The sequence below is a fragment of the Balaenoptera borealis genome, assembly GCF_965194805.1.
Source record: "Balaenoptera borealis genome assembly, chromosome: 8".
NCBI lineage: Eukaryota > Metazoa > Chordata > Mammalia > Artiodactyla > Balaenopteridae > Balaenoptera > Balaenoptera borealis.
The window spans coordinates 62,593,367-62,620,741 of record NC_138865.1 but is presented as its reverse complement, the minus strand read 5'-3'; the positions used below and the strand labels follow the sequence as shown (position 1 = coordinate 62,620,741).

Below are 27,375 nucleotides of genomic sequence, written 5' to 3'. Positions count from 1 at the left end.
TAAAGCCTCCATTTTTTGAAATTCCTATTCTACTTTATCTTGACAAGTTAGCAATCTCTACCTGTAATGTCATTATGTATGTGTTGCAAATATTTTTCCAGTCATTTACAGATATTATTATATATAATGTCTTCATAGTAACAAGCTTTCCAAGAATTGCTAGTTTGGAGTCAATAACAAGAACATTTCAATCTTTACAGTGTCAACTCAAGTTGATCTTTCACTAGTTTCCTCTTGGCACTATATCATACAACTGTGTACATCACACTAGTTTGGAATTATGTACTATTTGTATCGATCCCTGTCTTTGTTTAATTTCAGAATTGTACAGTACAAAAAGTGGGCACCTTTGAAGTCAGATTTAGATTTGAAACCAGCTCTGACATTAAATAGCTCTATGTACTAGGGCAAACTATCAACAACCTTAGAATCTTAGTCTATTTCTAAAATAGGGATAAAACCCTTACAATAGTTTTTGAAGATTAAATGGAATGATTCTTATTAAGCACCTAGGACATGGCAAGTCCTGAAATGAATGCCAGCTTTCTTTTGTGACACCATCTCATGAGTTACACTGTCTCTTCTAAAATGAACATCCTGTAAGTTTCCAAAGTGTATAGCAGAACTGAACACAGGTGACATGCAATTAGTGCCAATGACCATATGTCAGGGATGGAAACAGAGTTTTATAGACTTTCCAACACTGTGTCTGAAATGAAAAGCTATTATTATGCAATGGATAGAACTCAGGTCAAACAGTCTGACATCTGACTCTAGATTTGCAGATATTACTTACTAGTACTGTGACTTTGAGACAGGTCCTTTACTTCTTTGAATCTCCATTTCTTCACCTGCAAAAATGAGGACATTGGACTAGATCCATGATTTTTAATTTAATTAATACTATAAAGTTTATTGGTTTATTCATTCTGTGAATGAAATTTTGTGGAAGTATAGCAAATGAAAGCTTTAGAAGTAGAGCTACTCCAGATAATACAAAGAGGAAGTTTAGAGCCTTCACCTTTTGGTCCCTTCCTGTAAACCAGACTAAATCTGGCTTAAATCTAGTCAGAGATTTACAGAGGATTCATGAAGAATTTTAATAACTAAGCGATCACTCAGGTCTACTCAGAAAGTATGTATAAGAAATGACAAACTTTATCCATTCATTCATGGAGGATATTTAGGTTGTTTCCATATCTTTGCTATTGTGAATAATCCTGAAATGAACATAGGAGTGCAGAAATCTCTTTGAGATACTGATTTCATATCCTTTGAATATATATCCAGAAGTGAGATTACTGGATTAAAACGTAGTTATATTTTTAATATTTTGAGGAAACTCCATAGTGTTTTCCCAAAATGGTTGTACCAATTTACATTCCCAAATGTTCGTAGACAGACGGATGGATAAAGAAAATGTGACTATATATTTGGCTATATATATATGCATGTGCACACATACACATACACACAAACTGAAATATTAGTCAGCCTTAAAAAAGAAGGAAACCCTGTCATTTGTGACAACATGCATAAACCCAAAAACTTTATAAGTGAAATAAGCCAGATGCAGAGTAACAAATACTGCATGTTCTCAATCATATGTGGAATCCGAAATGTCAATTTCATAAAAACAGAGCAGAATGGTGGCTCTCAGTAGCTAAGGAGAGTGAGGTATGGGAAGATACTGGTCAAGGGGTACACAGTTTAGTTATGCAATATAAATAAGTTCTGCAGATTTAAGGTACAACAATGTGATTATAGTTAACAATACTGTATTATATATTTGAAATTTGTTACATTTGAAATTTGTTAAAAGGGTGAATCTTAAATTTCTCACTTTCCCCCCACCTCAAATGCTAACTAGATGAGGTAATGGATATGTTAATTAGCTTGATTGTGGTGAATATTTCACAATGTATACATATATATCAATTCATCTATTTGTATACCTGAAATACATGCAAGTTTTAATTCGTTTAAATTAAGTCAGGTAGCCTTTTTAAATTGGGGGAAAATAAATGAAAAGCCAAACTTTAAGCTACTCTTCATATTCACCAAATATTTCCTAAAGATTCACTGAAACTCTAAAAGTTTTCTTACTGGGCATGCTGCTTGCATTGTCTAATTAGCTGAAAATTCCAAATTGAAACTCCACAACTCTAATGTTTAAATACAGAAAAAAAAGATAACTAGGTTTATAAAAGTTAATACAACTGACAAATAAGAATGATCATACACTGATGTTTTATGTTTTAAAAACCATATTGGGCACAAAACTCATGTGGATGTGCTGTCTTCACACTTTAAATATCACTTAGAGTGTGTCATGATGAACACCATATCACAGAATGGCCAGTGTGCAAAAATCTTGCGAGAAATTATACAAGAAATTAAACACATGCTTTGGAGTAAGAGAGATGATTTTAACATTTTAACATTAAAGTTCTGGGAAGTTTACTTAACCTCTAAGCTGCAGCTTATCTGTAAAATGCAAATAACAATATTGATCCTCCCTGCTTTTATGTGTTTTTCTCTTTTTTTTGGTGATTGCAAAGTAATATTCACTGTAAGGAAGCACTAGCTCTTATTAGGTGCCTAATAAATATTAAGTCCCCTTTTCCTTCTCTTTTTATATAATTCCATAAATATAGTTAGCATTGTTAACATAGAGCGTGAAGCAATGTAAGCAACTCAATTTTTAATGATCTCTTTCACAGTGGTTTCTAATTTTCTAACCTTTCAAAGCTGTTAAAATAAAGTCAAATAATGATACTGCTGTGGTATAAGTGTTGCTAGGATCAATAAAGTGTGGTTGTTGGAATAAATTGCAATTAAAGGGGTAGTGCTTGATTGCTTGACAGTAGGTAGTCTTTCTGGCCCAAATAAACTCAAGTGTCAGTCTGATTTACAGGCTAATTAGTATGGACTGCACATGCATTTCATTGGGAGACCATCAGATCATATTGACTTCTATCCACATCATGGGTGTGCCCTTGACTTTGTTCAGTGTCACTAACAGGTGACATGTCCTCTTTACTTGTTTACTTTGTTTATTCAAGAATATAGTCATAATTTTTAATCAAGTAGAACATAGAAGAAATGTAATATGTTTGTAAATAAGCACTCAAACAGCTCTAAAAATTTCAGTATGACTTTCAGTATGACTTTTTCTGTTTCTATACATTTAAGATAAAAACATGCATGAATTCAGAAATGGCATAGGCATCAATATAGCAAAGAAGGATGATTATTATTGAATCTTTGCAGCAATAGAAAAATACACAGAAGCAATTAATTTATAGGCTAGAAAATCTCAGGATAGGTATATTTCATGACAAATTAGTTGAATAATCCCTTAAAAAAGAGCCAAATTTTTATTTTCCAAATAAAGAAGTATGCTTACCTAAAGTACAATTTTGTTTATTCCTAATCTTTCTATTTAATGTGGTATTTTATATGTAACATATTCCAATATATTCCCACATAATTATCTAGTGAATATGGGATATTTGTACACTACAGTGAGGTAATTAAACAATCTTTTGGATTATGAATTCCATTAAGGTATATAGTGTGTGTGTGTTTTCTTCCACTATGTATTTACTAATTAGTCTAGTCCCTGCTAGAGAAATAAATTTTTATTGAATGAACAAATAAAAAATTACAATTCTTTAATAGGAACAACGATATATATATATATAATTTATATATATATTTACATATATAATTAAGCATCTTTTCTATAAGCCCTACCTCCACATTTCTTGTAAATGCCACTTTAAAAAAAAAAATCAGAATCATGCAAAAATACTCTGATGCCATACCTTCTCTGTTATCCCATACTTATGTTAGATACTTATTTTAGGTGCTACTGTTACACCCAGAAAATCCCAATCATACTTATTATAGTACAATTATGTAATTTTCTGTTTCTGAACCCTATTTCCCTTTCCCTACACCTTCTAGAAAGGAAGCGTTTTGTAGGCCAAAGTCAAAAAGACTAATCTTTTTTGTACACTGATGAATTCCCATCAGAGTTTCTGACTCATAGAAAGTGCTCAATAATTATTTGTTGCATAAAGAAACTAATAAAAAATGATCACAATATATTTGTGACTTTATACATGAAAATATATTTTGATAATTCTGAGTAATCTTTTAACAGCTTTTATATATGACAGTACAAAACTACTGATGCATTAAATTTAAGCAATTATACCAAAAACACAAAACACTAGAGTCAATGAAAGCATTTTAAAGAACAAAATAGGATCCCAAGATCAAAATGCTGATATAAATGTTTCCATGTAAAAATTAGAAGAAGTCCTTGAAAAAAATATGAAAAGACAAATTAAAAGCAAAATCCATTCCCTGGCTCTTAGGTAATGTCACCCAAAACAAGAACTTGGGCTCCTTGACAGCAAAATATATGTCTACCGACCTTGTTAGTCCAAGGATTTAAATATAATACCTGGTTCACTGTGAGGGCTCAATTCATATTTTAAATGCATTATGAGTGAATCAATCAATTACCTGATGCAGAATGTCTAAGAATTGAAAAACAGTGTAAAAAATATCAGGAAAACAAAATAAAGACTGGAAAAATATAAAAATGTGTTATACAGTAATTTAACTAATTAATATGGCACAGACTACATGTGTTGTATTATAAAATGATGGTATTATTTTAAACTACAAGTGATATTAGAACTCCAGAAAAATAAAATATATCTGAATAGATAGGTTTAAAAAAATTCCATGATGAGCCATTACCCTTTTCCATCTTGAGTTCAGTGTCATTAACAGAGTTGAAGATAATATTTGAGAGCATCTTTTCCCCGTGTCTGTAGGCAGAACTGGTGAGGAGGAGAGAGCATTTTGCTTTCCTGTCCTTGGGTTATTTGCTGAAATCAATAGTGGAAGAGGATGAACAGGTGTGGATCTGAAAGCAAGAGGCACTATAATTCTAAGAATGTGTGTTCCTGCATAGACCTTACAGCAGCTGTCCAGCTCTGACTGATCTTGGCTATGTCCAGCTGTCTGATTATCAATTTGTGTAAAATCTTGCAATAAAGAGTTACAGTTTTATCTTCTGCACAACCGTGATGTCATTAAAATAAAGGAAATGTTAAAATACTTATAGCTGTCAGGTGGTCAAATCTTAGGCTATGGGGACCTTTCTCTTCACTATGACACACACTCACCATACGAGTCTCCATCTATTTTTATTCCCATGAGCCACAGACACCCTCACTCCCATCCAGTTGCTTTTTGCTTCGCTGCCTTGCTCCTGCCTGCCCTAACACTCCACTGGCTTTCCTTGGGGCTAGTTCAGGTCAATCCTGCCTTTCACGGGTACATTTTGTTCTTCCTCTAGGTAATTTTTTGTTAACTCTCAGATCAGTTTTTATGAGGCAATATTAAGATCAGTTTGACATTCTAAGTGTAAATTATGTAAAATTGCCAATCACATATGCCTATGATCCATTTTCTTACCAGGAAATGTTGTTTTCTAGATTTTTTTTAAAGAGCACCATTTAATTTTAGGTAAAAGAAGCATCAGAAAATAGTGTTTGGGGGTATAAATTAGAACTCTAATGATTTAAAACAGGGATGATTTGCACAGACTACAAGCGCTAAAACACTGCTCCACGCATAGCATATATCATCACTCAGTCAAAATTCTATCCCTCTAAGCAACAAAATGGACTCTGACTTTTTTTTAAAAATATGTTCTTGGTCAGTTATTTCATGCAAAATAAACTTGGTATCCCTGTGTTAAAAATGTATCTTTTAGCATATGCCATTATGAAATTAAAAATAGCTTACCTCCCCCATTATTTGAATACATTGTTTGAATACACAGAAACGTGTACATGGTTATTTTCATTTAGTAATATCTGTTGAATTTAGGGTTAATTTTAAAATAATCATTTAGAAATGGTAGAAAATAAATTTAAAAAAGGAGTCATCTGTGGTAAGCAGGATAATTATCCCCTAAACATATTCATGTTCTAATTCCCAAAACCTGTGAATATCTTATGTTACATAGTGTAGGGGAATTCAATTGCTAATGAGGTCAATTTGAGATGGTGGAGATTATCCTGGATTATTCAGGTGTAATCATAAGGGTTCTCATAAGCAAGAAAATGAGGCAGGAGAGTAAGAATCTGAATGATATGATCTGACAAAGACTCTGCTGGCCATTGCCACTGCTTGCTTTGAAGATGGAGGAGATATCTGTAATGCAGGAAGCCTTTAGAAGGTAGAAAAGACAAGGAAATGGATTTTCTCCTAGAGCTCCCAGAAAGAAATGCAGCCATGCTATAAACATTTGTGTACAAGTTTTTGTGGACTTATGTTTTCATTTCTCGTGAGTATAGGCCTAGTAGTGCAAGTGTAAGATCATATGGTAACTCTATGTTTATCATTTAGAGAAACTTTCCAACTGTTTTCCAAAGTGGATGGCACCATTTATATTCATTTACATGATATATACGTTTACGATATATACATTTATATGTCAGCAATGTCTGAGGATTCCAATTTCTCTACAACCTCAAGAATACTGCTATTATCTGACTTTTTACTTATAATTATCTTAGTGGATCTGTAATGAAACCTCATTGTGGTTTTGACTTGCATTTCTCTAATAACTAATAAAGTGAGCATCTTTTTGTGTGCTTATTGGCCATTTACAATCTTTCTTGGAAATTGTCTATTCAAATCCTTCATCCATTTCTAGTATCTCATTAATATAGTTAATAAATAACAACTAATTTGTCCTTGAGAGGATATTATTTATTTTTATTTTTAAAATAGACATTACTTTTTAGAGAAGTTTTAGGTTCACGAAAAAATTTAGTGGAAGGTACACATATTTCCCATATACCCCCTACCACAACAGTTGCATAACTCCCCCCATTAACAACACCACTGACCAGAGCTGATCAGAGTGGTACGTACGTCCATTACAACTAATGAAACTACACTGACACATCATTATCACTCAAAGTCTATAGTTTACATTAGGAATCACTCATGGTATAGTACAGCCAATGAGTTTGGAGAAATGTATAATGATATATATCCATCATTATAATATCATACAGGGTACTTTCATTGCCCTAAATATCCTCTGTGCTCTCTCCATTCCTCCTTCCCTGCAGTCCCTGGCAACCACTGATCTTTTTATTGTCTACATAGTTTTGTCCTTTCCAGAATATCATATAGTTGGAATCCTATAGTATGTAGTCTTCTCAGATTGGCTTCTCTCACTTAGTAAAATGCATTTAAAGGTCCTTCATGTCTTTTCATGAATTGATACATCATTTCTTTTTGGCACTCAATACTATCCCATTGCCTGGATATACCACAGTTTATTTATCCATTCACCAACTGAAGAACATCTCAGTTGCTTCCAAGTTTTGGCAATTGTGAATAAAGCCTCTATAAACATCCTGTGTACAGATTTTTTGTGGACACAAGCTTTCAGCTCCTTTTAGTAAATACCAAGGAGTATGATTGCTGGATTCTAGCATTGTAAAAGTATATTTAGTTTTGTAAGAAACTGCTGAATTGTTTTCCAAAATATCTGTACCATTTTGTATTCCCACCAAGAATGAATGAGAATTCCTGTTGTTCCACATCTTCGTTAGCATTTGGTGTTATCAGTATTCTAGATTTTGGCCACTCTAATAGGTGTGTAGTGGTATCTAATTATTTTTTTTTAATTTACATTTCCCTGATGACATACGTAGAGCAATGTTTTATTTTTTTTAACATCTTTCTTGGAGTATAATTGTTTTACAATGGTGTGTTAGTTTCTGCTTTATAACAAAGTGAATCAGCTATACATTTACATACATCCCCATATCTCCTCCCTCTTGCTTCTCTCTCTCACCTTCCCTATCCCACCCCTCTAGGTGGACACAAAGCACCGAGCTGATCTCCCTGTGCTATGCAGCGGCTTCCCACTAGCTATCTATTTTACATTTGGTAGTGTATATATGTCCACGCCACTCTCTCACTTTGTCCCAGCTTACCCTTTCCCCTCCCCGTGTCCTCAAGTCCATTCTCTATGTCTGCGTCTTTATTCCTGTCCTGCCCCTAGGTTCTTCAGGACAGGAATAAAGACGCAAACATAGAGAAAGAACCTAAGAGCAATGTTTTATATACTTATTTGCCGTCTGTATATTTTTGAAGGTATCTGTTAAGGTCGTTGGCCAATTTTTAATAAGGTTGTTTTCTTATTGTCAAGTTTTAAGAATTTAAGAGTTCTTCATATATTTTGGATAACAGTCTGCAATAGACTGAATTATTTATGTCCCTCCAAAATTCATATGCTGAAATCCTAACCTCTAATGTGATAGTAGTAGGAGGTGGAGCCTTTGGAAGGTAATTAGGTCATGAGAACTTATAAATGGTATTAATGCTTTATAAAAACTATTCCAGAGAGTTTTCTTGCCCTCTTTCTGCCAACAAGAAGTTGGCAGTCTGCAGTCTGGAAGAGAGCACTCATCATACATCAAGTCTGTTGGTGCCTTGAGCTTAGACTTCCCAATCTCTAGAAATGTGAGAAATAAATGTTTATTATTTAAGCCACCTAGTCTGTGTTATTCTGTTATAGCAGTCTGAACTAAGACACAATCCTTTATCAGATGTGTCTTTTGCAACTATTTTCTTTGAATGTGTCTGCCACAGAGCAAAAATTTTCAATTTTAATAAAGTCCACCCTGTCAATTTTTTTTCATGGAGGGGATACTATTTAATATGGTGGTTTCAGTTATAGAGAACAAATCAGTATACCTTTAATGTGATGAGAACTTGGAGAGAAAATAAAAGATACAGTATGGGACTTGGATGTCACCAGAAATTTACACTGATAAGACTGGGAAATTTTCAGGATCATGTTGCTACAAAGCAACTCAGCATCACCCCTGTATCTTTCAAGTAATAAAAACAGAAATATTAATGATGCTCGTTAAGGCAGGTGGATGGGTAGAACTAGCCTGCAGGGTGGTATAAGTTCACAGGCTATAGAATAATATAGATTAGACAATAGTTCTTGGATTAATAAATAGACCAATTACATTAGGTACACTTTCCCCCCCCTCTCTGTATTTTATCATAGGGATGATGCACCTTGTTAAGCCCTGTCAACTTGTGTTTCAGCAATTAATTAGCAAGCAATTTCCTTTTATCGTCAAACATAGTCAAATGGACTAAGAAATAACATTCAGAATATAAAAAACTAATAAACAGAAACCTCAATTAGAGTTGGGAAACCAGAATGGGGAGCTGTCACACCCTCTGATGACAGTGGAGCCTAACACGAAGAAAGACCCTTCTTCTTTCCTAGCAGGGTCTCAGCCAATGAGAAGCCAGGAACTCTTTGTTTACTAGAGCCCTCCGATTTCCTTTTCCTCTTTATAAAAGTGTTCTCCTTCCCTTGCTGTCGTGGGACTTGCACATGGCTCCCCATGGTTGCAGACCCCAAATTGCGATTCTCTGTGATCCTGAATATACCCATTTTTTGCTGGAAAACATATGACAGCCTATTTGTTTGAGGTCAACAAGAACCAAGCCAGTTTATCTTGGAAGCAGGCATTCTAAACAATTCTGTAATCTAAAATATTGCCTTTATTTTGCATGCCTTAATTTTATATGGTATTTATTTTACATGATAATCTCTGAAGTGGCTCATATGACCATGATTAAAATCAATGAATCATGCTTTTCCCTGGCTCTCTGCAGTGCCTATCAGATGGTCAACAATAACCAATCTGTTTCTTTCAGTGCCCAATTACACTCTGATGGAGATTAAGAGTCACACACAAACCCTCTCTAAAGAAGGGGGAATGGATTTGTTCAAATAGAACCTCTTATTAACCCTTAAGAAAGGATATTGTGTTGAAGCCACAGAGTGATTGCAGAGTGCTAAATAGGCACGTTGGATTCAATCATAGCTGGAACCCTTAGCCTTTAACTGTGCAGAAGCTTGGATCAAAAGCCATCATTTATCTAAGAAATAATACTGGGCAATAAGGGGTTAACATCTTCCAGAAGTTTGAATTCTAATTTTTTTATATTTGCACAAGAAAAAAAGCCTCATATTTCCCCTTTGTTTTCTTCTTTTTTTTTAATTTCTTAAGCTTTTTGAGGAATAAAAATTCAGGGACCTAGGAAAATTCAAGGAGGCATATAAAACAATCAACATGTTCATTTCCCAAATGGTACTTTGATAGTGAAAGTAGATGGATCAAAATTGCAGACCTGCCTAGATGGGTCAGCCACTCTCTTTAGGAAAACATAGCTTAAGAGAGAGATTGAGTTTTGAGTCAATATTAGGTAAGCATGTTAATTTTGCAGGTATTGATAGGTGAAACCGATTTCATTAAGCCTCATTTTAGGAACAGAATGTGGAGGAAAGAGGACTGAATAAGGTGGCTTCTTATTAAATCAATCTGTGGGCTCTGCTTATAGTTCCAATGCAACCCATTTTTATTTTATTAAACTTTGGCAGGTGGTCCATTTTCACCTCATTTTTGAAACTAATTGAGGTGTGTTCACTGAATTGGTAAGAAAACATTGTATTAAAATCCAAACATACAAAAATTACTTTATCCTGTTTAAGTATCAATAGATTGTTATAATTATACAAACACTCCTGCTGATCTGAGTTTTTGTTTCATAGCTGGAAGTACTTAACCCAATATTAGTGCATCGCTTCAATTGGGCAGATTCTTATACTTAATAGTTTGTTTTGACCATTCTCATTCCGATTCTTCTTCCATCCTCTCTACCACATTTCATTTGATTAGGGCTTAATTAACACGCTTTATTGCTATTCATGTAGAAATTTTACGTCACCTCTGTAGACAGAGCACTTGAGGTCCTGCATATAAAACAGACAATTGTCTTACATGTAAGATTAAAGTAATGAAATATGAATCACAAGTAGTAATAGCTGTATATGTGTGAGTATGTGGATTTATAATTCCAAGAGCATGTGTAATTGAATGTATTGCTTGTTCAAGCATTCTGATGTGTTGAATATAAACCTTTCCAACAGTCTATTAGTATTTGACTGCATAATAATGATACTGTCCTATTTCTATTATTCTATTCACTATACTATTTATATTCAATATGTTATTGAAGTGACTTAAGTACAGAGCTTACAAAATAGGATATAACCTATCTTATGCAGGTTTTTATCCAGAAAAATCTATATTAACTCTCATTTTTCTGCTTCTCTTATACAACACCCATTATACTAGTCCTTAAATACTGCAATATCTTTAGGTAACTTTTGTATGATGAAAAGAAAGATGACCATATTGAACAGAGTCAATAGCTGGGCAAAATCCTCTCAAAGTTCTTAAGCCACAAAGAATGTGTATGTGAAGCGAGGTCATTTTTCTTTAACAAGACCCTTAAAATTACCAGAAGACCTACTTTTCACCCTATTTATCAGCTAGTTTGCCAAAAATAATAATAATAATAATAATGATCTTGAAATAATCATTTCCAATATGCTCAGCTATATTACACTTATATATTTGAAACTCTCCCTTTAAAAAGTCATTTAAAAAACTTTCCCTTATAATCAGGTTTGGGGGTGCAGTTGTTGTCATGTTAATGTTGTTGAGGTATTCCTAAAGTTTGCACCAGAAACAGTTTCTGCAGAAAAAAACTTGCAGTAATGACCCAGTGACACTGATGGAACCACTAACAGCAAAACCTAATGCTTTTCCCTCCCAGGCATGAGACCACCCCAGAGTTTGTTTACTCCACTTCCTAACTGTACTTTTCGGTCATCAATATTAATTGGACAAACACTTTGTTTGCATCATTATAATAAGCACTATTTAACTCCACTATCTTCTGTTTTCAACAATACAACAACCTCTCACCACTCCCTTCAACCTCAGTACTGGAGAAGAGAGGGTTTTGCGAGCATGGGGCTTAAGTGCACACTTTTAGAGGAATCATTCTGAAGTCATTAACATAAAGCCTCTTAAGACGGGAGAGTCAGAATAACCTTATGCTCTTAAAAAAATCAAGATTTTTCTTTACCTCTCACAAAATGAGAACATGCTCTTTAAAATCACAGTTTATGGGCTTCCCTGGTGGCGCAGTGGTTGAGAATCCACCTGCCAATGCAGGGGACGCGGGTTCGAGCCCTGGTTTGGGAAGATCCCACATGCCGCAGAGCAACTGGGCCCGTGAGCCACAACTACTGAGCCTGCGCGTCTGGAGCCTGTGCTCCGCAACAAGAGAGGCCGCGATAGTGAGAGGCCCGTGCACCACGATGAAGAGTGGCCTCCGCTCACCGCAACTAGAGAAAGCCCTCGCACAGAAACGAAGACCCAACACAGCCATAAATAAATAAATAAATAAATAAATTTATTAAAAAAAAATCACAGTTTATGACAACCTTATGCCAAAATATTTTTCATCAAATATTCATTTCATTTATTTTAGGTCCATGTCCAAAAAAGGAAATTTTAATCATTTGTTAGAAAATATAATTTGATAATTTTATTCTATATTACATTAGAAAGTTAGCTCCAAAACAGAACCCAAGACTATGAAAATTAAATAAACTACTAGAAATCCTTCAAGCTTTTCTCAGGGATGAACTGAATAATTTTTTTTTGCCTATTGTTAAATATCTGAAACATAAGAAAGACATAAAGAATAATAGAGTGAACTTCCATGTCCTTACAATCCAGCTTAAAAATTGAACTTTATCAATAAAATTAAAACCTTCTGAACTGTGTTTCCAAACTACTGTACATCGTCCCCTCACCCCCTCAGGTTACTAGCCATCTATTTAGTAGTTATATTTCCAGTGCTCTTCCTATATATATAAATATCTCTAAACAATAACAGTACAGTTTACCTGCTTTAATAATATACATGAATAGTATCATCCTTTAAGAATACTTTCGCAATTGCTCAGCTTTAAGTTTATGGAAGTCATCTAATGATGTATATCTATCTATCTATATATATATATATATATATATATCAATATGTATATAAATTTTGATAGACAATTAAGTTCATAGACATTTAGAACGTCTCCAGTTTTTGACTTTTAAAATGCTAATGTAGACGTATGTGTATTTGTAGATGATATACATGAAAGTCAACCTAGTTTACAGGAGAATTTCCCAGATTCCACAAATACTGTCTTTTGCCCTCTTTATAACAACCTTTACAATTCAAGTCTCTGGGTTTCTGGTATTGATAAATGTGCACAGAATAGCCACATCTAATTCTTACTTCCTCTTAGGATTTTGTCAAAGATTTTCCTTAAATTCTCTGACTCCTAGCCATGAGTGTACAAGAATATTTCTTGTATTTCATTCAGAAGTTGTTTTGTATACAATTAGTACTGGGAAGGTGGTTTGAAATACCTTGTGTGTCACATTGCTGTAAGGGATCATATGAAGACTGTGGATTATGAGACAACAGCTAGTATGATATCATGTCCTCTTTTATTTTGTTAGCTCCATCTTCATGTCAGTTTTTTACCATAGGGTGAAAAGTACATCAAACAATTCTGGTAGAGAGGAGGGAGGACATGAGAGGAATGTGTGCTGTGTGTCCTTTGTGTGTGTACTGCATGTCATAATTGTGGATGACCTTAACATGTATTCCATTGTTAATTGACAGGGGCATGGTATGGTCAATTTAAAAATATGTTTTCACTAACCAGATGCACATTTTCTCATGGAAGGCTTATAAATATCTTATTTCTCTTAGTTAAATAATCCGAAAACAGGCATCTTAGAATTATATATTATTATACATTTATATTGTGGTAAATTTTCTTTGGGTAAGATAGCTAAGTTCTTTGACAAAATAAAAATCTGCAAAACTTCCATTTCTACTTTGGCATTTTCTAACCATCGGATTTGAGTTACTGAAGAACTTATGAATGAGAAATCTGTATCTTGGTATTTTCCATCTTGTTTCATAAATTTTAGTTCCTTCTGATATTAGCAAACAAAATCCAAAATCTTTCTGGGTCAAATAAATTTGGGGAATATTCGAAGTACTCTGACTTCTCAGGTTCAATAATATGCTTATGTAAACTGCTATATTTTGTAAACATATTTTACAGAGGAATGTTTGGTTAAAAATAGAAAGCTTACAGGACAGGTATTCTATAGATGACTCTTGGGAAATGCTTACGTATGTGTGTACTTTAAATACAGAAAGTATAGAAATTATGAAAAACTCTGTATGATATGCCTATTTTAACTAATATGCAGATGTGATATATTAAAATATAGGTTAATATTGCCAGTAGAAAGTTACTGATCATGCTTACTAAGCTAAAATCTAAAGTGGTATTAGAGAATACATTGAGATGTGCACTGGGAATGATATGGACACTTTCAGGAAAAATATGAATAACTATTAACTGGATATATTCACATCTTTAATGATTAATTCATTTAATTTATCTTTTTGATTTTCGGTGGGAGGGACCTTTAAAGAAAAAACTACTTTCTTCCTTTTCAGATTTTTAAAAAATTTATTTGTTCATTCGAACCAAGCTCAGATCTGCTTGGCCAGAGGCTAGTGCAGCTTCCTAAAAGCCTATTAATGCACTTGAGAAATAGCGGCAGCAGGAAGTAAAGTGGCAGAGACACTGCCTCTAGGAGATTATTTGTCTCCTAGGAATTGTCTGTTTTATGCCAGCCATGCCAAACATCAACCAGATAACTTAACCACAAAGGGGCCCAGAAGATTCCCTCCACAAAAATTTCTTTCACATGGGCTTATCCCTGATACTTGAAATGGTATTTCAAAGTGTTGGTGACTAATACTTGAGTTAATCTTAGCGGTTCTGTAGAGATTTAAGCTTTTAAGAAATTCACACGTATTTCATTTATTTAATCACTGCAGTAAAACTATAAAGGTACTTAATATTCTTAAGTACACTTAAGATGTGACAAAGTGAGAGAGTGGCATGGACATATATACACTACCAAACGTAAAATAGATAGCTAGTGGGAAGCAACCGCATAGCACAGGGAGATCAGCTCTGTGCTTTGTGACCACCTAGAGGGGTGGGATAGGGAGGGTGGGAGGGAGACGCAAGAGGGAGGAGATATGGGGATATATGTATATGTATAACTGATTCACTTTGTTATAAAGCAGAAACTAACACACCAGTAAAAAGTATAAAAAATATATATATATATATTCCCATCATATAGATGAGGAAATGAGGCTCAGAAAAAAAATGTGTAACTATTCTAACACATTCTAGCAAAGATTAGTATATGACTTATTACCCTATTTTTCCCTGAATTCTGGATGGTTTCTATAAGATGTTTATTTCCAAATTTTATAGCTCATATACTCATAAAAATGTTTTAAAAGTACACAGGCACCACCAAAACATATATTACTTATTTATAAATCATAAAATATACTACTATACTATAATAGGGTTTACATATTAAAAAAGAAAACACTGCCAAAATTAAGAAAGGGAGAGCTAAAAAGTATAATAGAAACAGAAAATTAATATTTTTCTCCAAACTCCAGTGGATCATCTTACGTATTCCTGCACTGTACTCCAGTCACTTTTGAGAACACTGCTTTAAAAAGACATGTGTACTACTACCAAACATAAAATAGATAGCTAGTGGGAAGCAACCGCATAGCACAGGGAGATCAGCTCGGCGCTTTGTGACCACCTGGAGGAGTGGGATGGGGAGGGTGGAAGGGAGGGAGATGCAAGAGGGAAGAGATATGGGGACATATGTATATGTATAACTGATTCACTTTGTTATAAAGCAGAAACTAACACACCATTGTAAAGCAATTATACTCCAATAAAGATGTTAAAAAAATAAAATAAAATAAAATAAAGGCAGTGAGGATTATGCTAAATCTTATTTTGTTTAAAAAGAAAAAAAAGACGTGTACTTGATTTTTTGTGTGTTTGATTTGATTTAACCATCATAAAACTAAATTTTTGAGAATTCTCTACTAGAAGTAAGTGTTTTCAGGAGGATTCATCCCTTAGTGAAAATTGGCATTATTGTATAGAATGAATTCTAGTGTCCAGTGGCCTGATTTCAAAATCTTGCTCTGATTTGTCATATGGCCCTGAGAAAATTATTTATCCTCTTTGCTCAGTGCCTATAAATTGGGATAAAATTAATACCTACATCATGGAGTTACTAGTTATTGTGAGGATTAAATTAGCTAATATATTATGCAAAATGCTTAAAGCAAGCTTGGCACATAGTAAGTGCTGCAAACGCATGGGTTAATATTATCACAGCATTATTACATCACTTTGTGACAGTAGGAAAAATGAGATTGTTTACAAATAATTAAAAGATACCTATTACACACAAAGCACAACACAGGAACTAAGTGTATACAAAGAGAAAAAGAAAGTTCCTTGACATTAAAATAATTTGTAATTTAGTAGAGGGCCATGAGATCACTGGGGATGTTTCCATTAATTAGAGGTTAGTTTTTAATGCTTAATTATAATAAAGAAAGATAATTGTGTGGAGAGAGTTTATAAAAATATTTCTAGGAAAAACTACTGACACAGCAATATTGACCACATTGATACAGTAACAATAATGATACATTTCCAGATGCTCTATAGTCAAAAGCCCCAACTACAGTGCTAAGGACTTAGATGGATTAGAAAAACCCTATTAGAAGGCCAATGTATAACATTCAAGAACAAATTATAGGGAATAGGACAAAAGAGGTTGCTGAGATAATGATATTCTACATAATAAATTAACAAAGGTTTGCCTTCATCAAAAGATCATATTTTGTCCAGAAATTCTTCAAACAGAAAAATCTGCTACCTTAATCATGCAAAGTAGAATAAATAAAATTCATGGTAAACCTAATTGGGAATAAAGACAGCAAATAAATAATGTGCTAGTTTTATTATTTATTTATTTATTTATTTAACATCTTTACTGGAGTATAATTGCTTTAAAATGGTGTGTTAGTTTCCGCTTTATAACACAGTGAATCAACTATACATATACATATATCCCCATATCTCCTCCCTCTTGCGTCTCCCTCCCACCCTCCCTATCCCACCCCTCTAGGTGGTCACAAAGCACCAAGCTGATCTCCCTGTGCGATGCAGCTGCTTCCCACTAGCTATCTATTTTACATTTGATAGTGTATATATGTCCATGCCACTCTCTCACTTTGTCCCAGCTTACCCTTCCCCTTCCCTGTGTCCTCAAGTCCATTCTCTACATCTTTATTCCTGTCCTGCTCCTAGGTTTTTCAGAACCATTTTTGTTCTTTTTTAGATTCCATATATATGTGTTAGCGTACGGTATTTGTTTTTCTCTTTCTGACTTACTTCACTCTGTATGACACAGTCTAGGTCCATCCACCTCACTAAAAATAACTCAATTTCATTTGTTTTTATGGCTGAGTAATATTCCATTGTATATATATGTGCCACATCTTCTTTATCCATTCATCTGTCAATGGATACTTAGGTTGCTTCCATGTCCTGGCTATTGTAAATAGAGCTGCAATGAACATTGTGGTATGTGACTCTTTTTGAATTATGGTTTTCTCAGGGTATATGCCCAGTGATGGGATTGCTGGGTCGTATGGTAGTTCTAGTTTTAGTTTTTTAAGGAACCTCCATACTGTTCTCCATAGTAGCTGTATCAATTTACATTCCCACCAACAGTGCAAGAGTGTTCCCTTTTCTCCACACCCTCTCCAGCATTTATTGTTTGTAGATTTTTTGATGATGGCCATTCTGACTGGTGTGAGGTGATACCTCATTGTAGTGTTGATTTGCATTTCTCTAATGATTAGAGATGTTGATCATTCTTTCATGTGTTTGTTGGCAATCTGTATATCTTCTTTGGAGAAATGTCTATTTAGGTCTTCTGCCCATTTTTGGATTGGGTTGCTTGTTTTTTTGATATTGAGCTGCATGAGCTGCTTGTATATTTTGGAGACTAATCCTTTGTCAGTTGCATCATTTGTAAATATTTTCTCCCATACTGAGAGTTTTCTTTTCGCTTTGTTTATGGTTTCCTTTGCTGTGCAAAAGCTTTTAAGTTTCATTAGGTCCCATTTGTTTATTTTTGCTTTTATTTCCATTTCTCTAGGAGGTGGGTCAAAAAGGATCTTGTTTTTATTTCCATTTCTCTAGGAGGTGGGTCAAAACGGATATTGTTTTTATTTCCATTTCTCTAGGAGGTGGGTCAAAAAGGATCTTGCTGTGATTTATGTCAAAGCGTGTTCTTCCTATGTTTTCCTCTAAGAGTTTTATAGTGTCTGGCCTTACATTTAGGTCTTTAATCCATTTTGAGTGTATTTTTGTGTATGGTGTTAGGGTGTGTTCTAATTTCATTCTTTTACATGTAGCTATCCAGTTTTTCCAGCACCACTTGTTGAAGAGGCTGTCTTTTCTCCACTGTATATTCATGCCTCCTTTATCAAAGATAAGGTGACCATGTGTGTGTGGGTTTATCTCTGGACTTTCTATCCTGTTCCATTGATCTATATTTCTGTTTTTATGCCAGTACCATACTGGGTTGGTTAATGGAGCTTTGTAGTATAGTCTGAAGTCAGGGAGTCTGATTCCTCCAGCTCCGCTTTCTTTCTCGAGATTGCCTTGGCTATTCGGGGTCTTTTGTGTTTCCATAGCAATTGTGAAATTTTTTGTTCTAGTTCTGTGAAAAATGCCATTGGTGGTTTGATAAGGATTGCACTGAATCTGTAGATTGCTTTGGGTAGTATAGTCATTTTCACAATGTTGATTCATCCAATCCAAGAACATGGTATATCTCTCCATCTGTTTGTATCATCTTTAATTTCTTTCATGAGTGTCTTATACTTTTCTGCATACAGGTCTCTTGTCTCCTTAGGTAGGTTTATTCCTAGGTATTTTATTCTTTTTCTTGCAATGGTAAATGGGAGTGTTTCCTTAATTTCTCTTTCTCATCATTAGTGTATAGGAATGCAAGAGATTTCTGTGCATTAATTTTGTATCCTGCTACTTTACCAAATTCATTGATTAGCTCTACTAGTTTTCTGGTAGCATCTTTAGGATTCTCTATGTATAGTATCATGTCATCTGCAAAGAGTGACAGATTTACTTCTTCTTTTCCGATTTGGATTCCTTCTATTTCTTTTTCTTCTCTGATTGCTACGGCTAAAACTTCCAAAACTATGTTGAAAGATAGTACTGAGAGTGGACAACCTTGTCTTGTTCCTGATCTGAGGAAATGGTTTCAGTTTTTCACTATTGAGAACGATGTTGGCTGTGTTTGTCATATATGGCCCTTATTATGTTGAGGCAAGTTCCCTCTATGCCTACACTCTGGAGGGTTTTTATCATAAGTGGGTGTTGAACTGTGTCGAAAGCTTCTTTTGCATCTATTGAGATGATCATATGGTTTTTCTCCTTCAGTTTGTCAATATGGTGTATCACATTGATTGATTTGCATACATTGAAGAATCCTTGCATTCCTGGGTTAAACCCCACTTGATCATGGTGTATGATCCTTTTAATGTGTTGTTGGATTGTGTTTGCTAGTATTTTGTTGAGGATTTTTGCATCTATGTTCATCAGTGATATTGGCCTATAGTTTTCTTTCTTTGTGACATCTTTGTCTGGTTTTGGTATCAGGGTGATGGTGGCCTCGTAGAATGAGTTTGGGTGTGTTCCTCCTTCTGCTATATTTTGGAAGATTTTGAGAAGGATAGGTGTTACCTCTTCTCTAAATGTTTGATAGAATTCGCCAGTGAAGCCATATGGTCCTGGGCTTTTGTTTGTTGGAAGATTTTTAATCACAGTATCAATTTCAGTGTTTGTAATTGGTCTGTTTATATTTTCTATTTCTTCCTGGTTTAGTCTCGGAAGGTTGTGCTTTTCTAAGAATTTGTGCATTTCTTCCAGGTTGTCCATTTTATTGGCATATAGTTGCTTGTAGTAATCTCTCACAATCCTTTGTATTTCTGCGGTGTCAGTTGTTACTTCTCCTTTTCCATTTCTAATTCTATTGATTTGAGTCTTCTGCCTTTTTTTCTTGATGAGTCTGGCTAATGGTTCATGAATTTTGTTTATCTTCTCAAAGAACCAGCTTTTAGTTTTATTGATCTTTGCTATCATTTCCTTCATTTCTTTTTCATCTATTTCTGATCTGATCTTTATGATTTCTTTCCTTCTGCTAACATTGGGGTTTTTTTGTTCTTCTTTCTCTAATTGCTTTAAGTGTAAGGTTAGGCTGTTTATTTGATATGTTTCTTGTTTCTTGAGGTAGGATTGTATTGATATAAACTTCCCTGTTAGAACTGCTTTTGCTGCTTCCCATAAGTTTTGGGTCATTGTGTTTTCATTGTCATTTGTTTCTAGGTATTTTTTGATTTCCTCTTGGATTTCTGCAGTGATCTCTTGGTTATTAAGTAGTGTATTGTGTAGCCTCCATGTGTTTGTATTTTTTACAGATTTTCTTCCTGTAATTGAAATCTAGTCTCATAGCATTGTTGTCAGAAAAGATACTTGATATGATTTCAATTTTCTTAAATTTACCAAGGCTTGGTTTGTGACCCAAGATATGATCTATTTGGGAGAATGCTCCATGAGCACTTGAGAAGAATATGTATTCTATTGTTTTTGGATGGAATGTCCTATAAATATCAATTAAGTCCATCTTGTTTAATGTATCATTTAAAGCTTGGGTTTCCTTATTTATTTTCATTTTGGATGACCTGTCCATTGGTGAAAGTGGGGTGTTAAAGTCACCTACTATTATTCTGTTACTGTCCATTTCCCTTTTTATGGCTGTTAGCATTTGCTTTATGTCTTGAGGTGCTCCTATGTTGTGTGCATAAATATTTATAATTGTTATATCTTCTTGGATTGATCCCTTGATCATTATGTAGTGTCTGTTTTTGTCTCTTGTAATAGTCTTTATTTTCAAGTCTATTTTGTCTGATATGAGAATTGCTACTCCAGCTTTCTTTTGATTTCCATTTGCATGGAATATCTTTTTCCATCCCCTCACTTTCAGTCGGTATGTGTCCCTAGGTCTGAAGTGGGTCTCTTGTAGACAGCATATATCCAGATCTTGTTAATGTATCCATTCAACCAGTCTATGTCTTTTGGTTGGAGCATTTAATCCATTTACATTTAAGGTAGTTATCGGTATGTATGTTCCTATTACCATTTTCTTAATTGTTTTTGATTTGTTATTGTAGGTCTTTTCCTTCTCTTGTGTTTCCTGCCTAGAGAAGTTCTTTTAGCATTTGTTGTAAAGCTGGTTTGGTGGTGCTGAATTCTCTTAGCTTTTGCTTGTCTGTAAAGGTTTTAATTTCTCCGTTGACTCTGAATGAGATCCTTCCTGGGTAGAGTGATCTTGGTTGTAGGTTTTTCCCTTTCATCACTTTAAATATGTCCTACCACTCCCTTCTGGCTTGCAGAGTTTCTGCTGAAAGATCAGCTGTTAACCTTGTGGGGATTCCCTTGTATGTTATTTGTTGTTTTTCCCTTGCTGTTTTTAATAATATTTTCTGTGTATTTAATTTTTGATAGTTTTATTATTATGTGTCTTGGCATGTTTTTCCTTGGATTTATCCTGTATGGTACTCTCTGTGCTTCCTGGACTTGATTGACTATTTCCTTTCCCATATTAGGGAAATTTTCAACTATAATCTCTTCAAATATATTCTCAGTCCCTTCGTTTTTCTCTTCTTCTTCTGGGACCCCTATAATTCGAATGTTTGTGTGTTTAATGTTGTCCCAGAGGTCTCTGAGACTGTCCTCAATTCTTTTTTTTTTTTTTAAAGTATTTGTTTATTTATTTATTTATGGCTGTGTTGGGTCTTCGTTTCTGTGTGAGGGCTTTCTCTAGTTTTGGCAAGCGGGGGCCACTCTTCATCGCGGTGCGCGGGCCTCTCACTATCGCGGCCTCTCTTGTTGCGGAGCACAGGCTCCAGACGCGCAGGCTCAGTAATTGTGGCTCACGGGCCCAGCTGCTCCGCGGCACGTGGGATCTTCCCAGACCAGGGCTCGAACCCGTGTCTCCTGCATTGGCAGGCAGACTCTCAACCACTGCGCCACCAGGGAAGCCCCTGTCCTCAATTCTTTTCATTCTTTTTTCTTTATTCTGCTCTGCGGTAGTTATTTCCAATATTTTATCTTCCAGGTCACTTATCCTTTCTTCTGCCTCAGTTTTTCTGCTATTGATTCCTTCTAGTGAATTTTTAATTTCATTTATTGTGTTGTTCATCATTGTTTCTTTGCTCTTTATTTCTTCTAGGTCCTTGTTAAATGTTTCTTGTATTTTCTCCATTTTATAATCTATCATTACTCTGAATTCTTTTTCAGTTAGACTGCCTATTTCCTCTTCATTTGTTTGGTCTGGTGGGTTTTTACCTTGCTCCTTCATTTGTTGTGTGTTTCTCTGTCTTCTCATTTTGCTTAACTTACTGTGTTTGGGATCTCCTTTTCGCAGGTTGCACGTTCATAGTTCCCGTTGTTTTTGGTGTCTGTCCCCAGTGGCTAAGGTTGGTTCAGTGGGTTGTGTAGGCTTCCTGGTGGAGGGGACTGGTGCCTGTGTTTTGTTGGGTGGGGCTGGATCTTGTCTTTCTGGTGGGCAGGACCGTGTCTGGTGGTGTGTTTTGGGGTGTCTGTGACCTTATTATGATTTTAGGCAGCCTCTCTGCTAATGGGTGGGGTTGTGTTCCCGTCTTGCTAGTCGTTTGCCATGGGGTGTCCAGCACTGTAGCTTGCTGGTCGTTGAGTGGAGCTGGGTCTTAGTGTCGAGATGGAGATCTCTGGGAGAGCTTTTGCCATTTGATATTACATGGAGCTGGGAGGTCTCTGGTGCGCCAATGCCCTGAATGTGGCTCTCCCACCTCAGAGCCATAGGCCTGACACCCGGCTGGAGCACCAAGACCCTGTCAGCCATACGGTTGCTAGTGTTGGAGGGTCTCCTGTGGAGGTGGGGGGTGGCTGTGGCTCAGTGTGGGGACAAGGTCACTGTATTTTTTTATAATCTCTTTGTTGGATATTATAATTTCATTGATCGCTGAAGTAATCTTTAAATATTTTAATATCCAATTAAAGATAGTAGAGTGCACATTTACTTTAGTTTGGCACTCTTTTATGTATAAAATTCCTTAGTTTATGGCTGCAATGTCTGTGTGTTAATTTTGAACGATATGTATTAGCATCATGTCCAGTATAGCAACCTCTCTGAAAATTTTTAGACTTTATAACATAGAAGTTATAAAAATACCCTGTATTTAATTTATTATATTCCACCATTAGTACAGTATATACTGTTGTAGGAAAAGTACACCCACTACATAAACATTCTTTAATATAAAATTCTATTTGTTAACTTAAGTGCATTCTATTTCAATATAGTAATAAAATTTCATTAAATAAAGTAGTCCACTAACATTTTATATTTTGAGCTTCACTAAATAATGCATTTTTCTATCATGTAGTATATTGTTTTCTGTGTAAGTATTGTATTAAAAGTTATAATTTCTAGGATTGGGGGTTCTTATACAGTAGGCAGATGCATAGAAATACACACTTTGCCATAGAAAATCACATCATTGTCTAATTATTATTGAAATACGTAAGTCAATAATAAAATGTGATTTTGTTGCCCAGATGTGTACATATATTATAAATCTAGTACTTAATACCATGATGTGGAAAAATAATACCAATGGAAAGGGTATTTTTTCCTAAAATTTGGAAATTCTTAGGTTTCTTTATATCATTAGATCTGTCTTTAACATTTGAACATCCATTGGTCAGCCATCCATTCTACATAAATCAAAATAACAGAAATATGTAGTACCAGAAAGTGATGGGTAAACATTATTTTCTAGTATTGTGTATGTACGAGTGCATTGTCTTACATTTAATTTTTTAATCAAAGTAATACATATATGATTAACAATCAAGTAATAAAGAAAAGCTTATAATAAAAACAAAAGTTGCTGCCTTCAACTTTATCCCCCCAGTTTTGCTCCCCAGAGGCACATATTATTATGTCTCTAAGCTGTTCTTCCATTAGTTTCCTTACCATCTCTTGGTAATGAGTATTTATTTTAAATAACGCCCAGAAAGCATTTGGTAGCTTTTAAGTCTTGGAGAATGCTAACATTAAAATGTACATAAGCTTTTCAGTAACAAGATTCTGGCACAAATTATTAATGTTTTCTTTATTTCTGGAAGCAATGAAGAAAAGCAATATTAACTAGTATAATGGGTTGAACATAAATCTCCAAAATATCTGTTTTTATAATTAAAACTAATTGTATGTGATGCTGTGAACTAAGTTCTGCAGTGTAATTAAACATATTTAACATATAACTCTATAAGTAATTTGCATAAATTATTCTGCTTAACAATTTTAGTGTACACCAGAGGATACTGTGATTTTTATCAATGCACTCTATTAACTGAATGGATAGTGATATGGTTTTAAAAGTTGAGACATAATTATAAGCCCCTTAGAATCTCCAAATGAAGAGTATTATAAGCTATTGGAATAACTTGCCAAAATTACAGGCAAAATTGCATATGCTGTTTTGAAAGGTGAAATTGAACCTCTATACCTAATCATTTGACAAATACTAACCATTCATTCATATTTTCTCAATGTTCTTTCCAGATCTATTAGTTCATATGCTAGGCTTTTATTCAGAGATATATATAGTATTATGCATATAGTTCTATATAATTATAGTCAAAATTTATCCTAACTGAAAACATAGATAAATATTCAATTTTGTGAGATGCATGATGGTACAATAAACTAAAGGCCAAAACTTGAGTTCTGATTCTTGATTTGGTTCCTACGAGGCCAGTGACTCAGAGCAAGTCCTATCATCAGAGCAAGTCATATCATCAAAAATGGCTTCAGTTTCCTCACCTATAAAATGCAATAGACTTGGACTCATAAAAATCCAAAGAAGTCTCTTCAAGTACTTCACATAATCAGTCACAAGTACTCTCAGTTTTGTTATTCTAATATTTATTTTACTAAGTAAGAAAATAACATCATATCATTGTATACCATACTATAAGCATTTGATTATCTAGAAAGGAGACTTTTATCCACATAGCACCTCACATTTTCTTTGGCTTCCTCTATCACTCTATTTCCCTTCCCCCTGCAAAGACAAAGCATGATTTGGGTAGGATATAAAATTGTCCGAGTATAACTATGGGGCAAGCACTACCTTCTCCCTTGTCTCAACCATGCCAAGAAAAGAGTGTAGACGAGAAGTTTTCAAGCATTTTGGTTTTAGAACCCCTTTCCACTCTTCAAAATTACTGAAAGTCCCCCAAAGCTTTTATTTACATAGTGTTTATCTAGTGATTTTACTGTACCATAAATTAAAACGAAGATCATTGGAAATATTTATTTTTATTAACTCATTAAAATAATCTCATAAATGCTAATATATAAACATATTTTTCATTGAAAAATTATTTTCTAAGACAAAAAAAGGGAGAAGAGAGGCATGATTTTGCATTTTTATAAATCTCTATAATGTCTGCCTTAATGGTAGATAGGTGGATTCTCCTCTCTGTTTTCAATCTATTGTGAAATCACATGTCATATAGCCTCCTGAAAACTTCACTGTACACTCATAAAAGAATGAGGGTGAAAAAGACAAATAATTCCCTAATGTTACAAAAAATAGTTTCACCTCTCAGCTCCCCCGAAAGGGTTTCATGCCCAAGCCACACTTTTGAGAAATACTGGTGTAGGGAAAGCCATGTGGGTGAGAAGCAAAATGCTGGGCTTTGAGTAGCAGAGTGCCCAGGTGGGAGAGGGGAGGAGAGGTGGAGGCTCTTTGGCCAAGACCTGTCCATAATGAATTTGTATACAGTTGTGTATACAACACACCTGGTTTATATTATTCTTCAAGTTCTTGTTTTTAAGCAAAGGCTACTTCAGTAATAAACATTCCAAATGTGTGAAGAATTAGCAAGAAATGTGAATTAATTTATAGAAATACTATTTCCACTTATACAAAAAGAAAAAACAATCCTATGACTAGAATCACTATGTGATTGATTAGGTGGCTGTACCAGTTTTGTGAGGCTTTAAATATTATTATACTACTTAATAGGAACAAGTCAGTGCTTGGAGAGATTTCACTAAAATACATGAAAAGATTAGAAAAGAAACCAAGGTAAGCAAGGATTAACTTCCTGCTCATTTACCAACAAACTTTATTAAGAGAGGAGCTGAGATTAAAGACTAAAAGCTTGGAGACATGAGCATGACTCAAAGCAAATTAGATGGGCACACACACTTTCTCTGCAGAGCACAAAAAAACCAATTATCTGTGCTTGTGCAAAATGCAGGAAGCAAATAAAGATTTAAAAATCATTATCTTCTTGCCTAGGTTTTCAGTGCAGGAGAGAATCTGTAGAAGTCAGTCTTCCCTATCAACATCTAGTCAGCATATACCACATCTTAACTAATGGAGATATTTCAAAATCCACTGATGATTTTTTTTTAATTGAGGTATAATTGACATGTAACATTATATTAGTTACAGGTGTACAACATAATGATTTGACATTCGTATGTACTGTGAAATAATCATCACAATAAATCTAGTTACCATCTGTCACTGTACGTAAAGTAGTTATAATTTTCTTAAACTTTTTCTTATGATGCGGACTTTTAAGATTCACTCTCTCTGCAACTTTCAAACATGCAATACAGTATTGTTAACTGTAGTCACCATGCTGTACATTACATCCCCATGACTTATTTTATTGCTGGAAGTTTGTACCTTTTAACCCCCTTCACCCATTTTGCCCACTCTTCACTCCCTCACTGGTGGCTGGTTTTACCACAAGACTTTTTAACATATCCCAAAACTTGAACTAGTTCCTTAAAACTCATTCAGAAAAGAGAAAGGTGCCACTAATAATTTTTCACTAATAACAACAGCAGTAAGGGTTTCTCATACTTACATAGTGCATACCAAATGCCAGGCACGGTCCTGAGTACTTTGTCTATATTAATCCCATTGATCCTCATAACAATATCCTGATGTAGACACTATGATTTCTCCTATTTTTCAAATAAGAAAACCAAGGAATAGAGGAACAGAAAGGCGGAGTGTTTTGTCTTAAGTTGGGCAGCCAGGATTTGAACCTAGGCAGTCTGGCCGCAGAATCTGAATAAGAACTAAGCAGTGACTGAATCTGAGCAATGCTATACAACAACTGAATGTGTAAAAGGTTATCAGGGAAAATTCCACATGTTGAGAGAAGCCTACTTGTTTAAATTCTTGCCTTTAAGAATTTCC

The 27,375-nt window shown here is 34.6% G+C and overlaps 1 protein-coding gene across 1 annotated transcript in view; it reads right to left on the bottom strand.

Moving 5' to 3' along the window:
* PTPRD (protein tyrosine phosphatase receptor type D) overlaps nucleotides 1–27,375 on the bottom strand; it is a 2,142,992-nt gene that overhangs the window by 1,879,118 nt on the left and 236,499 nt on the right. Inside the window, exon 2 of the mRNA XM_082404325.1 lies at nucleotides 797–851. The gene's annotated coding sequence lies outside the window, so the exon portion shown is untranslated. The remainder of the gene's footprint in view (nucleotides 1–796; nucleotides 852–27,375) is intronic.